This window comes from Pyxicephalus adspersus, chromosome 12 (assembly GCF_032062135.1).
Source record: "Pyxicephalus adspersus chromosome 12, UCB_Pads_2.0, whole genome shotgun sequence".
In the NCBI taxonomy this organism is placed as follows: Eukaryota; Metazoa; Chordata; class Amphibia; order Anura; family Pyxicephalidae; genus Pyxicephalus; species Pyxicephalus adspersus.
The window spans coordinates 2,958,537-2,980,254 of NC_092869.1; positions in this window are offsets into that span (position 1 = coordinate 2,958,537).

Consider the following 21,718-nt stretch of genomic DNA (forward strand, 5'->3'; position numbering starts at 1 on the left):
TTAACAAATTTCGGCCCCTAAACATAACAAGTTGCCAGGATATGAGCACAAGCACAAAATCCTAATAAAAATCAGGGATATTTTCACATTTAAAAGGGCTTTTTTAAAAAGAGTCCCCTAATTGAGTTTGCATGTTGGGGATCTCCGGCAATGAGCATTAGGGTACTGCCAATTGTCCATGTGGTGTGGTGCTTCATACTTACTCACAAAACTCAGGTTAGCGGTGAGATTGCGGTGCGGTTACCCCTTCCTCATGCCATAGAACCCTGCCTAGGGTGAAGACGCACAGTACCGTTCACTGTCGCTTGGAGTCAAATCTGCAAACGCTGCGGTGTGGGGAACTGAGTGGCTGGCAGGGTGCCTGTTACACATAGTTGGCCACTTACCTTCTGTGAATCCCAATTTCTCTGGAACAGTGGAATGTGTCTGTATTAGTCTGTCATTTGCAATCCCTATTTAATGTACAGCTCTGCGTAATATGTTGGCACTATATAAATCCTGTTTAATGATAATAATAATAATAATAATGTTGGCAAATGTAAATGTGGGAGCCAGTAGGAAACTCCTTTTGTCTCCCCCTTTCTCTATGAGAATCTTCATCTCATCATCTCATCATATCATGACACCCTGCCACACATAGCTATTCCTCTTACTCCCTATGAACCCCATTTTCTCTGTAACAAAAGTGAAATGTAACTGAAAGTGCAGGACACTTTTAGTTAACTTCCCTAACATTTCATTACTATGGCACCATCACAAGATATGAAAAACTATACCTGTCATACCCTGTCACTCATATCTGGCCACTTACTATCTGTGAACCTCGATTTCTCTTAACAGTAGGGAAAGGAAAATGTAAGATAAGTGGGGGTTATCATGGTACCCTGTCACATATAAATGTCCGCTTATGTTCTTTGAACCCCAGTTTCTCATGAAAGAGTAACTAGGTATATTAAAACATAGGATAAGTAGGACACTTGTGGCTAGCTCCCCTTAAAATATTATTGCTGCAGCACTATCACAAGATACAAAAACCTATACCTATCATACCTAGACTGCACTCTTCAGGGCAGGGTCCTCTCCTCTTGTGTCACTGTTTGTATTTAATGTAGAGCGCTGCGTAATATGTTGGTGTTATATAAATTCTGTTTATTAATAATAATAATAATAATAATAATAATATTTAATAATAGCTACCCTGTCACACATATCTAGCCACTTGCCTTCTGCGAACCCCATTTTCTCTGGAATGGGGGGATGTAGGCACCTGAAGATATAGTAGTAGGAACATGTACCTCTTGGCATTCTGTCACCTGAATTGTATTTCTCTGGAAGTATACAATGTAGATATTTTGAGGTAAAAATAGGGTTAGTGGCCGCCTATAACTGATAGGATGGATTGTATGGTGTAGTTTCTGCTCTTTGGTACAGGAAGGGTGAGTGGGGAGAAATATGACTGGCCAGCACTGTATGATAACTTTAGTTTTGTATCTATCATTACAAAAATGAGCATCAAATGGTGAGTACAGAAATTCATGATTTGTCCATTAGGACTATTCCCTCCAGGCGATTGTGCTCGCAGTAGCATATGAGTTTTGGGATTAGTGCTCTGAGGGTTGCAGTATCCTTGTTTTCCTTTAGCTGGGTTTTTCCTCTCAGCATCCCCCTGTACTGAGGCTGCACAGCTGAGTGAAATTGGAGCTGTGTTGCAGCAGATTAGCAGAAGTGGTTCCTGAGATATCCCATGCTGTCATTGGCTGCTGGGGATTTATAGCCTCTCTGCTTCCAGTCTTCTGTGCCTGTTAGAGTTGGGTGGGCATATGTGTGCTGTAAAGTTTGTTAGGTGTTTTACTGTTGCTGACCCTTTGCCTGTTCCTGACATTCTGCTTGTACTAAGCCTGGACTGACCTCTACCTGTGACCCTGACTCTGCTTGTTTCCATACCTTTGTAGCTCTTTGGGGGACTGGTCTTCTCTGTATGACTTTGGTTTCTTTTCTGGATTTTCTAGTGATTTCTGTACTGTTCTTTATCTCTAGGCTTCTGGTCAGATGCTGGCCCATCCCCAGGCACCATCCTCTGTGGACTCTGTGGATTGGAGGCAACCAAGTGCTGGGAGACGCAACTGTCTCCCGAGGTTGAGCAGGGGCTTTCTATAGGTGAAGATTGCGGCGTTAGATTAGGGGACTGGTGTATGATGAGTACTGGCGCTGACCAGGGCCTTACATTTTGGTGTATGTACTTTACGTTAACCCGAAACAGTTCAATGTAATTTCAACTTAAATTAAAACACTTCTAGTTTTAAACATACATCTTTAATGTTTGTTTGCATTGTGGCCTATGAGTTTTATCTCATCAGTGGCCCCTAGATGAAAAAAGGTTGGGCACCACTGTTCGAGAGTAAGTGACAATAGAGCAACTGATTGATGACAAGTGCTGACTGATATTGTATTGTGGAAATAGGTAAGTTGTTCAGTGGATAGTGGGTATATGAATATATTTTAGAGACAAATGGGTGATCCGTAAATAATGATAGTCAGGCTGTTATTGTTATTTCCAAACTGAAATTATATATTTAATATGAACCTAGATACTTTTAATCATATTTAATATGAACCTAGATACTTTCAATCAATGTGTCCTTGTTAAAAAAAACTCCTGAAGAAACCTAAACCGGGCGAAACACGTCGGGTATAGACAGACCTATGCGACACAACCTAAAACCTTATGGTATATTCCTGATAGGAATTTATTGTTTAATGCCCAAATTAGGCCTCTTGACTGAGAATATGTAAGGAATGTAGAGGTTCCTTAAATCTCCATACCTCTTACAAGGCCATTACAAAGTTGTCCCTCTTTTATTATTTTCTTTATTCTACAATTAGGATCATTGATAATGTAGTGTAAGAGAATGGTACCATAGCTTGATCCATGTAAAAGCAAAATGGGGAGCTAGTAAATTGGTATCATTCCAAGGAAGTTCACAAGTGGAACACAAGTGTAGCTGCTGCTTATGGCAATAAAATTCCAAGTTTTGAAAGATGGAATTTGATAGCTTGTAACTGCTCTGCTTTTGCTTTGGTCTTTATTGTTTTTGTTTGTTGATCCCCTGTGAGCTAAGAAAGGCCAACATGTGATTTCACCTGTAATGGCAACCATAATAAACTCATATATAAATTTTAGGTAAGTCTGGGTTTCTATAACCATATGGAGGTATTATTGTGTGCTGTGTGTTTTTCCCAGGATACTTAGACCTAAACTACATGGACAGTTTTTGCAAGACACACTTAAAAAAAATCACATAAAACTGATCCCAGGCTGACACAATGACTTGTTCCCACCCACAACTGTCCAGTGATCACTAGAGAAGTGAGCATGAAACAAATCAGTTGTGGTGATGTTTAGTTCCCTGGCTCAAATAACCAAACACAACTCATGTAGCCTAGTCATCCAAACAGATGCAGTCTACATTATTTATGATGTGCACGTGCTCTGTATGCTTCAAGTATCTGCTACACAGAGGCTGGGTGTCAGCGAACTCTGAGGATACAGCTGAACACATACTGTAAGTTCTGCTGGGACCTGTAGTGTGTTCCATGTCTTAACCTACTAAGGAATGCTGGGACGTGATGCATCCATGGCTGAGAGCTGCTGAGATCTGTTGGGACTTTTAGTGCTCTCTCCATGCTGGAAAATGCTGAAGAGCCAAGGGACTTGTGTCAGTGAACCCAACAGAGGTCCAAGATTCCCTAGCCTGCTGGTACTGCTGGAACTGCTAGTTACTCGGAGGTGCCTGTATATCTGGTTGTATACTTTCAGTTTGCCCTACTCCAGTCTATCTCTTCCCATGTTATATCTAAGACCCTATAATAAACCTCTGGCCTGTTGGTCCCTTGTAATTGGTTTTTTGATTCAGTGTATCTTACATTTTATTTAATAGACCTTATGCTATACATAATTAGCATCTTATGTGTATTAAACTTTGAGCTCTTTTGATGAACAGTTAGTGATTTCAGAACTTTGTAAAACCCTGCATAATACATTAGCAATATCTATCAATATAAGCAGTGCACTTCTATTTCAAGCCAGCAGGTGCAGCTGTAGTTTTCTTTAATTCGATTCCTATATTTCCTTACCTCCTGCTCTAAAGACTTGGTTATTTACAGAGCTCAGTAACTCAAATGAAAATTACACACAGGTGAATGAGATTGAGCAGGGGCTTCCTTCCAACTTCAGCTGTCTTTAGCAAAAGATTTCTTCTGCAAGTCATGCAAACCACCCCCTCCCCCCCATCAAGCCTCTGTCCCACACATAAGCGAGCAGGAAAGCCCTGTTTGTATCTAGGAGTTGGCCGTATGTCAGATGTCCCTAACTCGGGGACTGCCTGTATCTATATTTTTAAACCTCGTCACAATTTTTTTTTACATTTAAAAAAAATAAACTGTTTTAGGCAGAGATGTTTTAATGTTTTTTTTTTGTCTCCCACAGCATGATTACTTTATAGTATACTCACTTGTGAACCATGCCAACTCTTTTGATACACCGTTAATACCATGTACCAGAACCATTTATGACATTGTTAAATTTGAATAAAACATGACTAAAGAATTCTGTTTTAAAATTTTTCAAGTTATTGTGGATATGTAATCCAAGAAAAAACCGTACATATTTTATGCCAAAAATAAATCCTTGTTATTATAAATTCTTCCACTAGAAGGAACTCTGCTAGAACTTTGTTACATGTTTGCATTTAATTTGCAACATCATCTATGACTCTGTGACTAGCAGTACAGTGTGATAATGAGATCATTAACTTGTTATATTTTTTTTAACATGAGTGCACAGACTTTTGAACTAACTATTGTAAAAAGAGCTCACTGTTCTCAAGAAATTTAAGGAAACATAGTATTTGTTTTAAAAGGCTGTAAATATGGCAGCCTCAGAAAATCCATCATGACAGGTTTACTTTAAAACAGTGGTTCCATCAGAATATACACATTTATTTTCCTGTAAGACACATCTTTCTGTAGACACAACACTCTCCTGGGTGGAGGGGCTGCATGGCCTCTTGTTGAGTTTTTATGAACTGCCAATCCCCAGATTATTAATAAACACAACATAAAGAGTGTACAGAGACCAAAGTAGGCATGTTTGGGACTTATGGTTCACCAGACCCGGCTAAATATGTTTTCCAGGCTTTCCTGAGGCCTAGGAGAATAGTTTTTGGTCATAAAATGCTCACCATATTGGCCCAGCTTTATACAGAGTGATGTATTAGAAGTATAAAGATTTAATAATCTTTATAATACATGGGTTTCCGAATACAGCTCAGAGGACAATCAGAGGCCACTCTACTAGCCTTATCTTAGTTTTATACACCCGGAGACACAAAACTCCAAATTTTACAATGGTGTTGTAAACTAGAGGGTCTGGAAGGATGCTGGTTGTCAGAACAAGAAATATCTGATAAGGGGAAATTTATGAACTTAGTCTGTTAAACCGCATACACACTTGCAATTATAGTCCTTTGAAAGGATCTTTCATGATCCTTTACAACAATTAAGCACTGCAGGATGCATGAAGGAGTGCTGTATTTACAGCACTGTTCTGCTCTATGGTGGTGGGGGGCGACCCTTCACTTGCATTACGATGGTTCTTCGTTCACCGTTCGTGGATCCTCCAGAACAGTCGTTCGGACCATGAATGACGCACGCTATACACACTTCAGATTCTCAACCAATATCAGCCCTGAGCTGATTACGAGGCGAGAACCATTGGTGATGTGTATGTAGCTTGATGACCAGCATGTCCTTGGTGTTTAGTCATGTGTCTATTAGTCATGTGAATAGCAGTCTGAAAGTGCTACATGTGTCTTTTTAAACATAATAAATGTATATATTGGTCTAACATTTTTAAAGTTAGGAAGAATGTCACATCGTCCTCCAGGTGAGACTCAGTTATGAAGTTCTACCGAGCAGATAGCTTGCTCAGGACAGAAATCATGTAATGTAATTCCCAGTCGGAGAATAATACAAGAAGTGGACCAAATCCATGAAAGGCATAGAGGATAATTCATGCATCTGTGGTTTCCATGTCTTGCTGTATTATCGCTTATTTTTAATATTTATATTACAAAACTTCAATGTTACTGGTATTGTTGAAATTTTACTACTGTTAGTTACTCGGCAACATAATCGTGTGTAGTAAAACACAAATAAAGTATTATGGTGCTTGGCATAAGAAGAGTGGCCAAGCCTGTCAGTGCACATTTGACCAGACCCCCTAAAAAAGTGTCAGGGTACAAAAGCAAAACCTATTCATCCATTTTGGCAAAATGATTTTGGTAAAAAAAAGTATGCCATTTGCAATAGAAAATTTCATAAAATGGTTCATTTGCATTTAATGTTAATGGTTCAAAGAATCTCAGGCTGAATGGTTGGCCCCCACACATTTTCACCTCACCAAATCTGGCCCTCTTTGCAAAAAGTTTCAACACCTTTGCACTAGGCCTTTCTGGGACAGGAAGTTACTGGAAGACACCCTGATATTAGTGGTTCTGTGGACAGGGCGTTGCTTGGACATCCTAGAATTGGGTCATTCTGAGGCAGGGTAATATTTAGCCTTTATGGGACTGGGTCTTCCTGTGACAAGGTGTTTCTTGGACAACTTTACTCTGGGAAAATATGGGGACAAGGTGGCATATATGATAGCACCACGACAGTAATAAAAGGGACTTTCCTAGGTGTGGAACAAGCTAACATAAACTTCAGAGATACAGGCAACAATAAAAAAAAAATTGGGGAGTTCTAGACCCTGTCCTACTCTACCTAAAAATAAAAAAAACTTGATTTCTGACACTGTGTCATTTTGGAGACGGATTTAGGGGAAAATATAATACTGCTTTGTGCTAGGAATTAGATCCTAAAGTGGGTAAATTTGTATATGGCGGGATGTTGAAAATACTGTGTAATAATAATATTTATTTGTTTTGTTGTGTTATTATGTAAGTAAGGAGGTTTATTTCTCTTATCTTCAGTTGTCTGCATTGAATTTTGTTCGTTTTCCCCCACTTTACCTCAGTATTAGTGAGTTTAATCATGAGTTTACAGTAGTTATGGACTTATATTGAGCTATCCTTAAATAGGAAATGGCTGCAATATCAGGGACACTTAGAAATCTTACATAACTATAGTTAGCCCTAGACCCCTACCCACCCATATGACCACTGCAGGAAGTGGAAAGAAATTATCCAGTGGAGACAATGGGCCTGATTTATTAAAGCTCCCCAGGGCTGGGGAGGATACACTTTCATCAGTAAAGCTGGGTGATCAAGAAAACCTGGAATGGAGTTTTTCAAAGACTTTTTCTGTTTGCTATCAAATGTTTTTAATCCTGGACCAGATAATTCCAGATATGCTGGATCACCCAGCTCCACTGATGTAAGCGTATCTTCTCCAGCCTTGGAGAACTTAAATAAACTAGGCCCAGTGGTTCCAGGGACAACTAAGGTGACATTTCACCACATCTGTTGTGTTTCCAGTACAGGAAGTAAAATAAAATTTTCTCAGGGAGACCTCAGACACCCTCTGCCAGTCTGCAGACAGGGGTAAAGACCAGGAAAAAGTAAAACACGGGTATATTGGACTGCAGCTCCAAATAATTGCAGGAAGCAGAGACAACAGGCAAAACACAGCTGCACAATGTACATAAATTACATGCTATACACATGTTAAAACATGACATGCCCATTGGTTTAAAACCTTAAATCTTTTAATGTCTTAGATATTTGCATTGATAAAGAAATATAAAAAATATTTTTCCCCTTGTCCTGGATGTGCTTATCTATGAGGATTTGTTCTGCTTTTGGGTTGAGTTTGCTCATTTCTAAATCTCATTCATAGCAATGTCTTCACAACATACACAGCTGAAGCAGATCCTCTTCCTTTGGGGTCATTATACAAAGACCTTCAGGCCTTGACGCAGCTTTTCCAGTTTTGTTCTTGCATCACCTGACATGGATCATCTGATCCTAAAAGAAAAGATATAAATGGCCATCAGAGCTCAGCAGAGCACTCTCACTATGTCCCAGCTTTCTTCAGGAAGTCTAATACACCAATCTGTCATCTTCTTGTACAGTGTGGGGACACTGGACTATGGAGAATAATAGGGTGTGATTCCACAGTCACCAGTTACATTTAGACTTTCTTTTCCCAGCTGTGATTCACCAGGGCAGGGATGGCTCTGGTTGGTGGGGGTGAATTAACGTAGAGCAATTCCTTATTAATGATGCTGAATTTATTCAAGATACAGGCTCAGTTTTCATTCATACCACATCCCTATTGATTAGTTACAATTTTGTGATACATAGGTGGGGCTTTTCAGGTACATATCATAAAAATATTTCATATATTTATTTAAAAAAAACACCATTTCCAACACAGTGACAAATTCCAATGTCATAATATGTTGCAAGAAGTTTACATTTTCAATATTATTCTCCTTAGAGCGTTTCGACTAATGCTTCCTGAAGAGAAACATTATAGAGAGATCCATACTTCCACATATAACATCTCAAGTTCATCGAATAAAGATTGTGGAAACTGCAACACCATGTAGGAGAGGACAGAAGATAAAGCATATGTAGTAATGGAGAATAATTTACACCATGCCCCTGATTCATCAATAAAATCCGCGCTCGCTGGAAGCGCGAAAGTACGCGCGGCCATCAATCGCGGATTACCGCGGTCCGGGACTCGAGTGCGCGCGTACACTCGCATCCTGAATCTGCCGGCCGGATTTCTGCCATGCTTTTACATAGGCGCCTATGGAGAGGAGTTGAACTCGGTTAACTCTTGGCAAACAGGAAAGAAATTCATGATTTTAAAATATGCGTTTTTCTTAGCGCACATAAATGTTTAAAAAAATCTAACAGCGCAAACATTTTTTTTTTGGGCTAAGGGTAATATGTGTGCCATTAAAAAGAATGATTTGTTAGGGGAACAGTGACTTTTAATACAAGATCGCCAGTAAAAACCTGTCGGATAGGCGCGGCTCTGTGCGCGAGCTTTTTCGGTTGTTGAATAGCGCGATCGCGCACGATTCCGGATCGCTAATACGACTGCGCGATCGATAATACGATTTGGCTTGATGAATCAGGGGCCATGAGCTTGCAGGGAATGATACCGGCTGAAAAAGCTGTTGACAAGTGAGGCAGAGCTCACGTTCAAATTCATAATAGCAATATCAATTCCTTGATGAGTCACAATGGCTCAAAATTTTAATAATAGAAAAACAGTTGGGCAAAATGAAGGTTGACAAAACAACAGAAAGTGATAGATTGCATCCACGTGTCCTCAAAGAGCTGAGCTCAGTTTTTTCAAAGCCATTATTTCTAATTTTTAGAGACTCTTTAGTCACTGGCAAGGTACTGATAGATTGACGTAAGGCCAACTACAGACCAACTACAAGGTAACTACAGACCCGTTAGTTTAACGTCCAGAGCTGGAAAGCTCTTAGAGAGTTTGATAAAGAGCCACACAGAGGAGTTTCTGCTAGAAAATATTATTATAAGTGATAGTCAGCATGGCTTCAAGAAAGACTCGCTTGCAAGGGAAGCTGATGGAATAGGAACATGGTTGTGCTGTTGGGCTGTATGTTCGTATATCTGTTTTAGGACTGAAGGACATGAATCACTGTGATTTATTTTGAAAATTGAAAGAGATTACTCACTAATTAGCTAAACGGGATTTGAATATACCAATGCCACCATAACTACCTCCTTCCTTGCAACAATTTTAAATAAGAGGGCTACTGGAAGTACAAACATCAGACTTCTCCTCTCCTTTCTTCTGAAGAAGTGGATTTTTTCTGCGAAACACATTGCGAAGTAATGCAGAATTTAAACCCTTTGGGGGTATTCTGTAAGGAGAGGTCATTATATACACACACTATTTTATTATGTTTTAGGTATTTGAAATGAGGTTTGTTTTTAATGTTTATTATTAATAACATTTTGTTTTTTTTTTGTAATATATTGATGGTACTGGCTTTAAATGTTCTGCTTAAAATTAATCTGTTTCATCCAATATCTTTTCCAATGATTAGGGATATGGTCTGTTTAGGATAAAGAGAAGTATATAGGTGGATGTTTCTTGAAAGACAGAAGTTGTCAAATTAACTCTTATTTTTAGAGGAAATACGTAAACAGGTAGACAATGGAATAACAGTTGTTATAGTGTACTTGTACTTTGCTAAAGCATTTGACACCGTAGCCCACAGACAGTAATATGCAAATTAGGGTCAATAGGTTTACAAAAATGTCAATCCTTAAATGAATAGAGAACTGGCTTAAAGAAGGCATCCAGGGACTTGTAATTAATTATTCATACCCTGAATGATATAAGGATATTAGTGGTGTATCTTTATAAATGATATAGAGTTTGGGATTAAAAGTACCATTTCTGTGTTTGCAGATGACACCCAACTATGTAATGGAATTAGGTCTATACAGAACATCTATAATCTACAAGCAGACCTAGATGTACTGTTTGATTGGGCAGCCAAGTGACAAATGACATTTAATTTAGATAAATGTAAAGTTATGCACTTGGGGGTCAACAACATGCATGCTTCATACTGTCTAGGGGGAATACATTTGGGGGAGTCAGAGTGGAAAATATTGGGGGATTCTAGAAGATCATAAACTTAATACCAGCATGCAATACCAAGCTGCAATATCTAAAGCTAGTAAAATACTTTCTTGTATTAAAAGAGAATTAGACTGCAGAGATGGAGACATAATCCTGCCCCTGTACAAAGCATTTGACAGACCACATCTTGAATATGCAATCCCGATGTATTATAATTGTGTATTATATTATAATTTATGATTATATTATATTAAATAAATATAATTATTATACCCGGGAGTTAATCCTAAGAATTATAGGCCCACAATATAAACAAAAATTTCAATGCAAAAAAAATAGGATCACTTTTTGCATCAAAAAATTACAGAATTAGAACGCTAGGGGGGTTAAAGACTGAAGGAAATTATACAACCAGTGTTGTGATGCTTTGAAGTTTTCAACTATGTCAAACTATGGTGCTATTGCAAGGGGAAATTCTTCAGTCTGAGCCCTAGTCACAACCAAAGCCTTTGCTCTCCTGTCAGCAAACCATTCACAGATCAGATCTTCCACCTGGGGAAATGTTGCTTGCTGACCTGATCCACTCTTGCATTTTTTAGCATTTACTTTTTCCACTTGTTCAATGAGTTTACCATACTCTGCTCGCCACTTGCGGACCATTCGGATATTCAACATCTTTTCTTTTCATCTTGTACTCCATCATGTAGCTTTTCCTTTTTGAGCTCATGCCTCCCGTAAGGGTAAAAAAAGAAATGGATTGTCCCCTTCTGCTCACTGACTCACTTTCTTTTGGCTTCTACGTCCAGGTAACAGACTCCGTTAGGACAGGGATCAGCAGCTTGCTTGTCCTTCCTGGAGCGGATCCGCGAGCGCGTGCATGGGCCTTTGAAGTCGCTTTCAGTTTCGCTCTGCACTGCAGCCAGCACCGACGGAGTCACACAGAGGCACACAGTTACCCACCGTACCACCCAAATAGGAGATTCGGGTAGGCGCAGGTATCGGTGGGTGTTTTATTTGCGGGGGGTGTTTTATTTTAATGTTTTGGGCAAAAATCAGGGGGGTGGCTTATTTGATGGGGATGGCTTATCATCGGGCAAACACGGTAGCAGGCGACTTAGCTACAAACTGGCAAGTCACTAACTATAACAGTCCAAACTCTTGAATTGTAGCATCTACTATAATGATACTTTCTGCTGTGGTGAATTTTTATATATTTTTTTTTTTTGGTCCTATTGACCGTGGGCATATAGAGGATATTTATCATCCCAATGGTGATACAGAGATTATTAAATACCCAAGGTCCTTATCACTTCACATTTCAATCTAAACATGTTTCTATCCATACAGTGTTATTAGCTCAATGTGCGGATGTTATAAACATTCTGTACGCTGAAGACTGCAGATGATGCAGATAAAAATGATGAAAACAAGTACACAATGAGCCAGCTTGGAAAACAATTGGTCACTTTTCCATTACATAGAATGGACTGTTAAATTTATTACATTTGCTGTGAAGTCGTGTTCCACTTACTTAATCTGCCCATAGACCTTCTCTTCATTTAATCAGGTCTCTTCCTAGGATGGGCTACATGCAGATATAGCTTGTCCGGGGTTACCCAGGCCCGGGACTGAGATCTACCTGCCAAGGCACCAAGGTTGATATTTCCATAAATCCTCCCATGAGCTGCCTATTGCTTTCTTCAGTAATTAGGATACCACATGATGATTTAAGGGAGCTATGTACCATACCCTGCTGCTCCCTCCAGCCATGGTCTGGCTGCATTACATGAAGAAGCACAGAGACCCAGTGATGTAATTACTAAATCTAACAAGGCATGTACTGAAAAAAAAAAGTTTTTTTTTTGTTTTTTTTTAAAGATATCACCAGCATGTTAATGCCTGAAGTAACCTTTAGCTCTAATAGATTTTTTTGAGAAAGCACAAAGCATTACTCTGTTTTCAAAGTTTAGGATGAATATAGCCTGTGTTAATGTCACTTTCACTTCTTCCTTCTCTTTTATTTGGACTCCACATTTATTAGTTAGGACAGAACTTCAGTCTTCTGTGGCATGTAAAGTATTTTTTATATGTTTGGTAAAGGGCTAACTGTGTTGTATGAATAGGGAAAATTTTCATTTTTATTGTCTTCTAGGACAATGTGATTTTCTGGCCTAGTAGTAACTGTAGTATGGATAAGTAAGAGGGGTGGGGGGCAGGGTAGGTGGAGTGGGGTAAATATAAGTAGTTGTTGCTTGAATAAGGGAAAGATTTCATTACAAATTGTAATGTACCCTTCAGAGTGACAGACCTGATTGATTTTCCGATCAGTAAATAATCAGTTGGAAGTCTCAGAACAAATGGTCCTATATTCTGCCCTTCCATTTGTATTTTTCCAGAGGGAAACAATCAGAGTTCTGATCAGATGTACTTGGTCATTTCTGCACATACAACTTTTGATTTGATATTTACCAACACGTTCAGATCACAAACATAAAAAAAAATGCTCTCTTGTGATTTATTTATTTATTTATTTTTTTGTGTGTAAGTTACTTTCGATCCACCTCTTGATGTTATTTTATATTTTAAATTGCTTTGAGGTTTTGCCACAAACACCTTGTTTTTTTTTTGAAATTGTACTTTTTATTTAAAATTTTAAAAAGGTGTACAGAAGGGAAGAGGGAGTACACAATAGGGAAGTAACAATCATATTCCAAGTCAATACACAATTGAATTGCAAAGTTGTGGAAAGCATTTGCAAATATATCCCAGAACATAGCAATTTTAAAACAAAAACAGAGGTGAGGGAACAAGGAAAGGGTGTTGTGACATTAGCAAACATGAGAAAAACCTGTGGATCAAGCGAACAAATTAGCATAGTAATGATCCCAGGCTTCCCAGACCATCTCAAACTTGTCTACTGTGTTTCTAATGAGTGCCGTAGGATATTCCATTAGGCGGATTTCTTGGATCTGTGCATAAAGGTCGTCCATGGAAGGAGGCGCAGTCGCCTTCCATCAGGAGGGGATCAGCGTTCTCGCTGCAACCAGAAAATGAGACATTAACTTGCGAGATATAGTTGGCAGTGTAGCAAAGGCAGACCCAAGAGGTGGGAGATAAGATCTAGAGGGACGGTATGTTGGATTACCATCGACAATAAGTTATTAACCCGTGACCAATACCCCTGGATAAGAGGGCAGAACCAAAATAAGTGTTCTATCGTGCCTCTATGTTTTCCACATCTCCAGCACATGGGGTCCACGTTAGGAAAGAGCCGGCTTAAAACCGCCGGTGTGTGATACCACTTGAGCAAGATTTTTTATAGATTTTCCTTGTATAGAGTGCAGATTGAACTTTTGTGTGCTGCTTCCCAGATATCAATCCAGTCCTCCGGGGGTAGGGACCGACCTATAACCTCCTCCCATTTGAGCATATAGGCAAATTTATTTGGGATCCCCTGTGCGGAGATGTGAAGGAGGCGGTAGATAGCAGATATCGTTCCCTTGGTATAGGGGCCTTCCATGCATAATCTTTCAAAGGGAGAGAGGGCCTGAAAGGTGGCTGTGGGTTGGAGTGACAAAATATAATGCCTAATTTGAAGGTAGGCATAAAAGGAGGTGCGAGGCATTTCCACCCTGTCACCTAGTTCAGAAAAAGAGAGCAGTCTCCGCTCAACTGGGTGCAAAATATGTCTAATTTGGTATAGGACTCTGTCCCTCCAAGGACCGGACATGGAGCTAAACAGGCTATCAGGTATTTGCGGGTTAAAAATTATAGAGGTGAGCCTCGAGGCAGAAGATGCCAGGCCAAATTTGTCCCTACAGGTCCTCCATATATTTCTCGTGAATACCATGGGGGCCGTTAAGTTTGAGTCCGTTAGTGGGAGGGAGGAGCTCCACAGCATAACAGCCTGCTTACGGGATCGCGAGGGCACGTGTGCTGGCTTCTCCTCGCTCAGAGGAGGAGGAGACCGAAAAATACGGTATATGTTATGGGACTGACTGGTACGCCACACCTTACTGACTATAAAATCTGTACATCCACAGGTAAGAGACGCTGGGAATTCAAAATCTCTAATATAATATCTAAGAGATATTTATTCTTTCAAAGAGGTTGCTGACTCTGCTTGCATTTACCCAAAACTAATGTATTGTTTTTAGGTTAACAAAAGCTTCATATTACAGCAGAAATTTGGGTTACACGTTTTCATGTTTGCATTCCTGCTGCAGTATGAATCGATTTGTTGCCATGTTACTAATAATATAAAATAGGATTGTTTTCTTAGTAAATATGTAATGGGAAAATGAAAAAAATATAGTATTCAGTTTTATTATAGTATCTTATTTATTTTCTTTTAAACTGTTATAATATTTATATTTTTTTATTGTGAGCTTGCTGTAGAGGTGGTGGGGCCGTAGGGGGGGTTTGCTCATTGTTATTTAAGGTATATTTTATCTAATTATCTGCATAAATATGGAAATTATATCCTCTATCAATGCATATAGATATTCAATTAAAGAAGGTTCATGCACAAATAATAGCTAGTCATTCAAACAGTTTAATTAAGAAAACAAGGTAAGACAAAGTACACAACAATATTGTCAGATATTTAAACACATAGGACCTTGAATCAATGTCACATATATATATTACATGAACATCAAGTTGTTAGTAGTAACCCCTACAATAATCTAGTAACTACGTAATACACAATACATCAAATAACATAGAATGCAATTCCAGAATGTGTAATAGCTACCTGTATGGATGTTGATGGGTACTCCATGAGCCTGATTCCCTAAGAGCTCCCATCATTCCCTTTCCGCCTTTTTATATAGTTAAGTCCCATTAGGTAACATTGGGACTCCTTGATTGGTTAGTGGGTGTGTTCGGTACGCTGACCATCAGTTGGCACCCACCCCACTAGATTGGGATTGGTTAATGTAGTTTGATGGACCTCCCAACTAAATTTGATATAAAAATAATCTCCAGCTGGAATCTATGTTTAGGGGTCTATAAATGTCCAGCTGGGTCATCACCCCAGTCTATCTGTTCACTTACACCTCCATCTCCTGTTTCCTCAATTGAATGGACTTATTGCCCTTTGAAGGCCATATTGGTGGTCTGTTTGTTCTGGGAAAATAGGTCTTGTCTCCTGGCAGCTGTTGTATCACTTGTGTGTTACTCTGTGAAGTCCTTGACTTGGAGACCCCCTAGGAAGGCCCTATGGCCAGATCAAGATAACACAGGTTTCATGTTAAAACACAACATTTCTGTACTGTATTGTTTCCTGCTAGTTAGATACAGTCTAATAATTAGGACCCACACATACCTAGTCATACATCTATGAATACATCTATATATTTATACATATATATACCTCTATATACATTTACGTATTCATAAACAATCTTGAGGTGCAACACTCATAGTAAAAGACTTTCAGCAGGTCAGTGAGGCAGCACATGATCAATTTTCAAAAAAACTAACTAGAGGCTCCTGCTTGTGGTTTAATTTTAGCACATTGATGGCAGTAAACACAGGATAAAACAACAGAACCAACAATACCCTGGCTGGGTACTAGCAGTAAAAATACAAAGTATATTTGGCACAAACCAAACTGGGTAATTCACACAACAATGGCTGTTTTTCAGCTCCCAGTAGTCTTCCCGATTACCTAAGAGGAGCATCTGTGTTATACAAATCCAGATGAAGACCCAGACATCTATGTGGTAGTCAAAGATCCCACCAATCTCTTTCATGGGTTGCATTAGGATTAATAGACTAGCATTAATAGACCAAACACCTTAGCCTGGATGCTACATCTACGATTTCCCCCTCCAAACCATGGGACACCCTAATATATTATATATTATGTTTTTGCAGGCAATATAGCATTTACCCTGGTGGCTAGACTTCACACGTCACATATATTTAGCGTGAACCTGTTAAGAGAATGGGCTGCCAATCCCAGCAGAGAGCTATGTCCATGCAGATGTCATTATTCACTTTTAAAAACCTTCATATCTCCGAAACTAAGTGGCATAGAAACGTGAAATTTTCAGGATACACAGGGGATCCCAAGAGCTGTTACCAAACTTCGCATTAAGGGGGTCCAATTAGGGTCCCCTAATTGAGTTTGCATGCTGGAAATCCCCAGCACGTCCCTGGCAATGAGGGGTTCCTCATGCCATAGAACCCAGTCTAGGGGGAGACGCTTACTCGCCACTCACTGCCGACTGGAGTCAAATCTGCAGATGCTGCGGGGCGAGGGACTGAGCAGCTGGTGGGGTACCTGTTCCACATAGCTGGCCTCTTACTGTGAATCCCATTTTGTCTGGAAGACAGGGATGTTGGCAACTGTAAATGTGGGAGCCAGTAGGAAACTTCTTTTGTCCCCCCCTTTTTATGAGAATATTTTACCCATCATATCATGCTACCCTGTCACACATAACTATTGCCTTACTCTCTATGAACCCCAATTTTTCTGTAAGAAAAGGGAAATATAACTGCAAGTGTGGGACACTTATGGCTAACTCCCCTAACATTTAATTTCTATAGCACCATCACAAGATACAAAAAAACTAGACCTGTCATATCTTGCTACCCTGTCACACATAGCTGGCCATTTACTTTCTGTGAACCCCTAATTTTTCAAGTTCAATATAATTTCATTTTGATTTAACCACCTGGGCATTTTACTCATGTCTGAATTTCTTTACCAAAAGCAGTACACTGTTTTTCATGAAATTTGTTTTTTTTTTAAATTGTAGACCTGTAACTTACAGAAATATCTCTGAACAAGGGTCTAGTAGATATCCTTAATTTATTAAAGTTTGAAACACACAATCATGTAAAATCAAAAATTCATTTTAATAATAAAATTAAATAAAAAAACACAAAAATGAGCCTAAACAAGAATGCATAGCTAAGTAAAAAATACAGAAAATGCAACAATTCTATATACTGTATAGTACTATATTTTTCTAAAACACCTCCCTAGTGTGGTAAATTTTAAAACAACGTCACATACCTATAGACAAAACCACATAAATATATTTTGTATTATTTTGTATTGGATTGGATACAGGACTCTGTATTGAATCCAATACAAAATTTTGAATTTCCTGCTACGACCCCCGTCGACGGGCGTATACACTGACATCATCAGAAATCACTGAGGGATGCGTACACGAATGCCGGGTGTTCTAATTCTTTCAGTACTTCTATGCAAAAAGGAAAAAAAGAATTTTTTTTGCATGGAAATTTATTTTAGATTGTAGGCTATAATTCTTAGACATGACTCACTGAAATATGTCCAAAATTCAATAAATTTAAATTTATAAAACACTATAAAAAAAAGTTAAAAAAATGTAAAAAAAAGTGTATAATGCAATGAAAATGTACAGTAGCTTATATAATACAATTATATATATATATGTTATATAAAGATTTCTTTGTATTAGACTCAATACAGCTTTTTTTGTATTGAGTTAAATGCAAAGTGATTTGAATTTCCCACCCCGCCTCCCGCCCGCACTGACGCTTTCTACAATGTCACTGGTAAACCCCAGAGATCGTCACTGCACACGCCGGATGAAGACAGAAGATGTCTCCGGAGGAGCTGCGGGGACAAGGTAAGTATTTTTTTCAGTTGTAATCCGATTGTCATACAATCTTGTATGACAATCAGATTGCACTGTAACGCTTGTTTAAATTTTTAGCTACCCCGCACCTGGTTCAGTGTATATGATAGTAGCAAGTTTTCATATCCTGAACCAGGTGCGGGCTAACCGCCCAGGTGGTAATACACTTACAGTTGTAAACATACTGTTTATACTGAAGTATAACCCAACTGAAAAAGTCCCCCTCAGCTAATACTCCAGTCAGGTTGCGGCTCCTCGGGATGTCAAGCTGAGGGGTGGCCCAGTGCTGTGACAGATCTCTGGAAGAGCTGAATGATGGAAAGCCGTGCTGGTAGGGGATTGTCGGCCCTTCATCTGCCCGTCCCCAGGGTCCCCATCCCGATTTCTCGCCAATAGAATAACGAGAAACAGGAGTTCATGCTTTGCTGTCAGTGTAGTGAAAGTGGGCTTGTAATAGGCTGGAACAGAATAGGGCGTAGTCCGGTTGTTAAGGGGGTTTCTGAGTGTACTTAGTAACCACGTGTGTGAAGAGAGAGCAGTGTGGAGTGCCATCAGAGTTCATCCCAGCAGGTACAATGAAGGAGTCTGCAATGCATTGCTTAGATTAATTCTTATAATAAAGGTACACACAATGTTAATGCAATCACTATGATGTCATTGTGTATATGTAAACATCCAATTACAGCTTCCAACTGTTTGACCCTATAGCTAACCCTACAGCCCTGCCTGCACTACACTGACACTACTACAGTGGCTGAATGCAGTACCGCTTTGTACCACTTTCAGACACTTTTTCAGGACTGAATCATACCCCAGAATTTAGAGGTTAGTTAGGTACGGTAAGTAGTATACCTACCTAAATACTAAACTCTCATTATGGTGTATGCCGTATTATGGCTGTTGTTGATCTGGAACTGTAAAGTTCTTTTTTTAAGTTTTATTTTCAAATCGGGTTAGAAATGGCTACTGGTACCGCTAATTCTGGACCAAAATAAAAACGCAGGTCATACGAAGCTGGAATTAAACTCAAGGTTGTGTCAAGAGCAGAAGAGACCAATAACAGTATTGCAAGCAGGGATTTTGTGCTGATGAAAAACGAGGGACTGGCAGAAAATGAAGGCTGACTTTGAAAAGATTCTAAAGGCTAAAAAAGCTTGACATGGTTTAAAGGTTTATATGGAGCTATAGAGGCTGAATTTCATAAATTGGTTATGGAGTGTCGCCAAAATGGTTACTGCGTAATATGCACAGGAATTCGCTTACGTGCCCTTTAAACGCTTAAGGATGAAAAATATAAAGTACCAGGCATTGAAAATGTTACTGCGTCAGTAGGATGGTGTACCTGCTTCATGAATAGGTTTGGCCTATGCTTGCGACAAAAAACAAAGATTTCACAAAAGTTGCTGCAAGACCTTGAAGAAAAAGTGATGTCATTCCAATCATTCATCATAAAACAAGGAAAGATTCATAATTATTACCTGGGGGATATTGGGAACATGGATAAAACACCTATGACTTTTGATCTTCCAAGCAACAGAACTGTGGCAAGTTTGGGAGACAAAACTATTTTCCTCAGAACCACAGGAAATGAAAAAAAAATTTCATAGTTCTGTCATGTTTGGCTAATGGAACTAAGCTGCGGCCTTGCATTATTTTTATAAGAAAGACCTTGCCTATAAAGGTCAAATTCCCACTACGAATTGCAGTGCGCACACATGATAAAGGCTGGATGGATGAAGACAGAACAAAAAAATGGTTGGAAAAAATTGGGAACGGTCGACCAGGAGCAGCCCTAACCCCCCTAAAATTTTGAGAAAATTTGGGTTTCTCAAATGATTTTAAAAAATTTCCGAGACCTATGTGCCAGACAGAGACATCAGTATTGACGAAAGTCTAATGGCTTACAAGGTGAGGTTCAGCTGGGTGCAGTACATTGCATCAAAGAGGGCACGATTTGGGGTGAAAACGTATATGCTGTGCGGATCCTTATCTGGCTACATATGGAATACAGTACTTTACTTTGGAAAAGGGACACAGTTTACCCCAGATACAGCCATTATAGATTGGCAACATCTTCAGTGCGATCCCTCATTGAACCATTGCTAGGTCAGGTCTATTGTTTCACAGCTGACAATTTCTACACATCTTCTGAGCTTTATGAGTTCCTTCTGCAACACAGAACAGATGCCTATGGAACCGTTAGGGCTAACCGGCGCACCCTGCCATCAATGATGCAAAAGGAAAAATGACCACAGGAGAAATTATTGCCTGGCAGAAAGGCAAGATGATGGCCCTGAGATGGCGTGACACAAAAGATGTGTGTCTGATGAGTACCGTCCATGATGCCTCCACAGTTCTGGTACGCACAAAATGTGGGAAAGTGATGAAGCCACAGGTGGTGATTGACTACAACAACACCATGGGAGGTGTCCACAGTGCTGAGCAAGCCATGACATTCTACCCAGCGATAGGAAATGGCAAATGAAGTGCTACAAGAAGATTTTCAGGCATTTTGTTCAGCAGTGCCTACGGAATGCCTACATTCTGTACAGAAAAAAATTGTCAGAGGCCTGTGAATCATTTAGACTTCCTTTTGCAAGTTTCCAAATCCATAGTCAAGAACCACCAAACACCATCAATGGCTATGAATAGACCTGGATGTCATGCTTCCACCGTTGTCAACCCAGAAACCAGAACTAAATACATCCCACCAACCCAGAAAAAGGCAGCACCTACAAGGATGTGCGCGGTTTGCTGCTCAATGATCAATGACAGAGGAAGGAAGATCAGAAAGGAAACCAGGTTCTACTGTCTCGACTGTGATGTTGGACTTTGTGCAGCACCATGTTTCAAAACCTACCACACCTGAGATGTCTGCTGTAATGTACATTTTTTTTCTAAAATCTGCATTTAATTTATATTAATATTTATCAGTAATATTGCACCCTTGTTTGAACAAATTTCAGTGAAAATGTTTTAATAAATTAGTTTTTGTTGATAAATTACATTGTTGTGGTCAATTTTTTCATTATTTATTATATTATAATTTATGATTATAATATATAAATATAATTATCATATCAGGTGTTAATCCCAAGAAATACAAGCCCACAATATAAACAACAAATTTCTATGCAAAAAAAAAATTGTATCACTTTTTGCACTGAAAAACAGACAGAATTAGAATGCTATGGGGGGTTTAAGAAGAAACCATCATTGCTAGTTTGGGATATGTTCAAAGCCCACACATCTGATGACATAAAAAAATTGGCAAAGTCTTCTCAAGTTACTTTGGCCGTTGTTCCAGGTGGGCTTACATCTGTATTGCAGCTCCTGGATGTGTCTTCAAACAAACCTTTCAAAGACTGTGGCATGAATGGATGTCATCTGGTCAAGCCCGACTGGCAAAGGGTGGAAATCTAATGAAG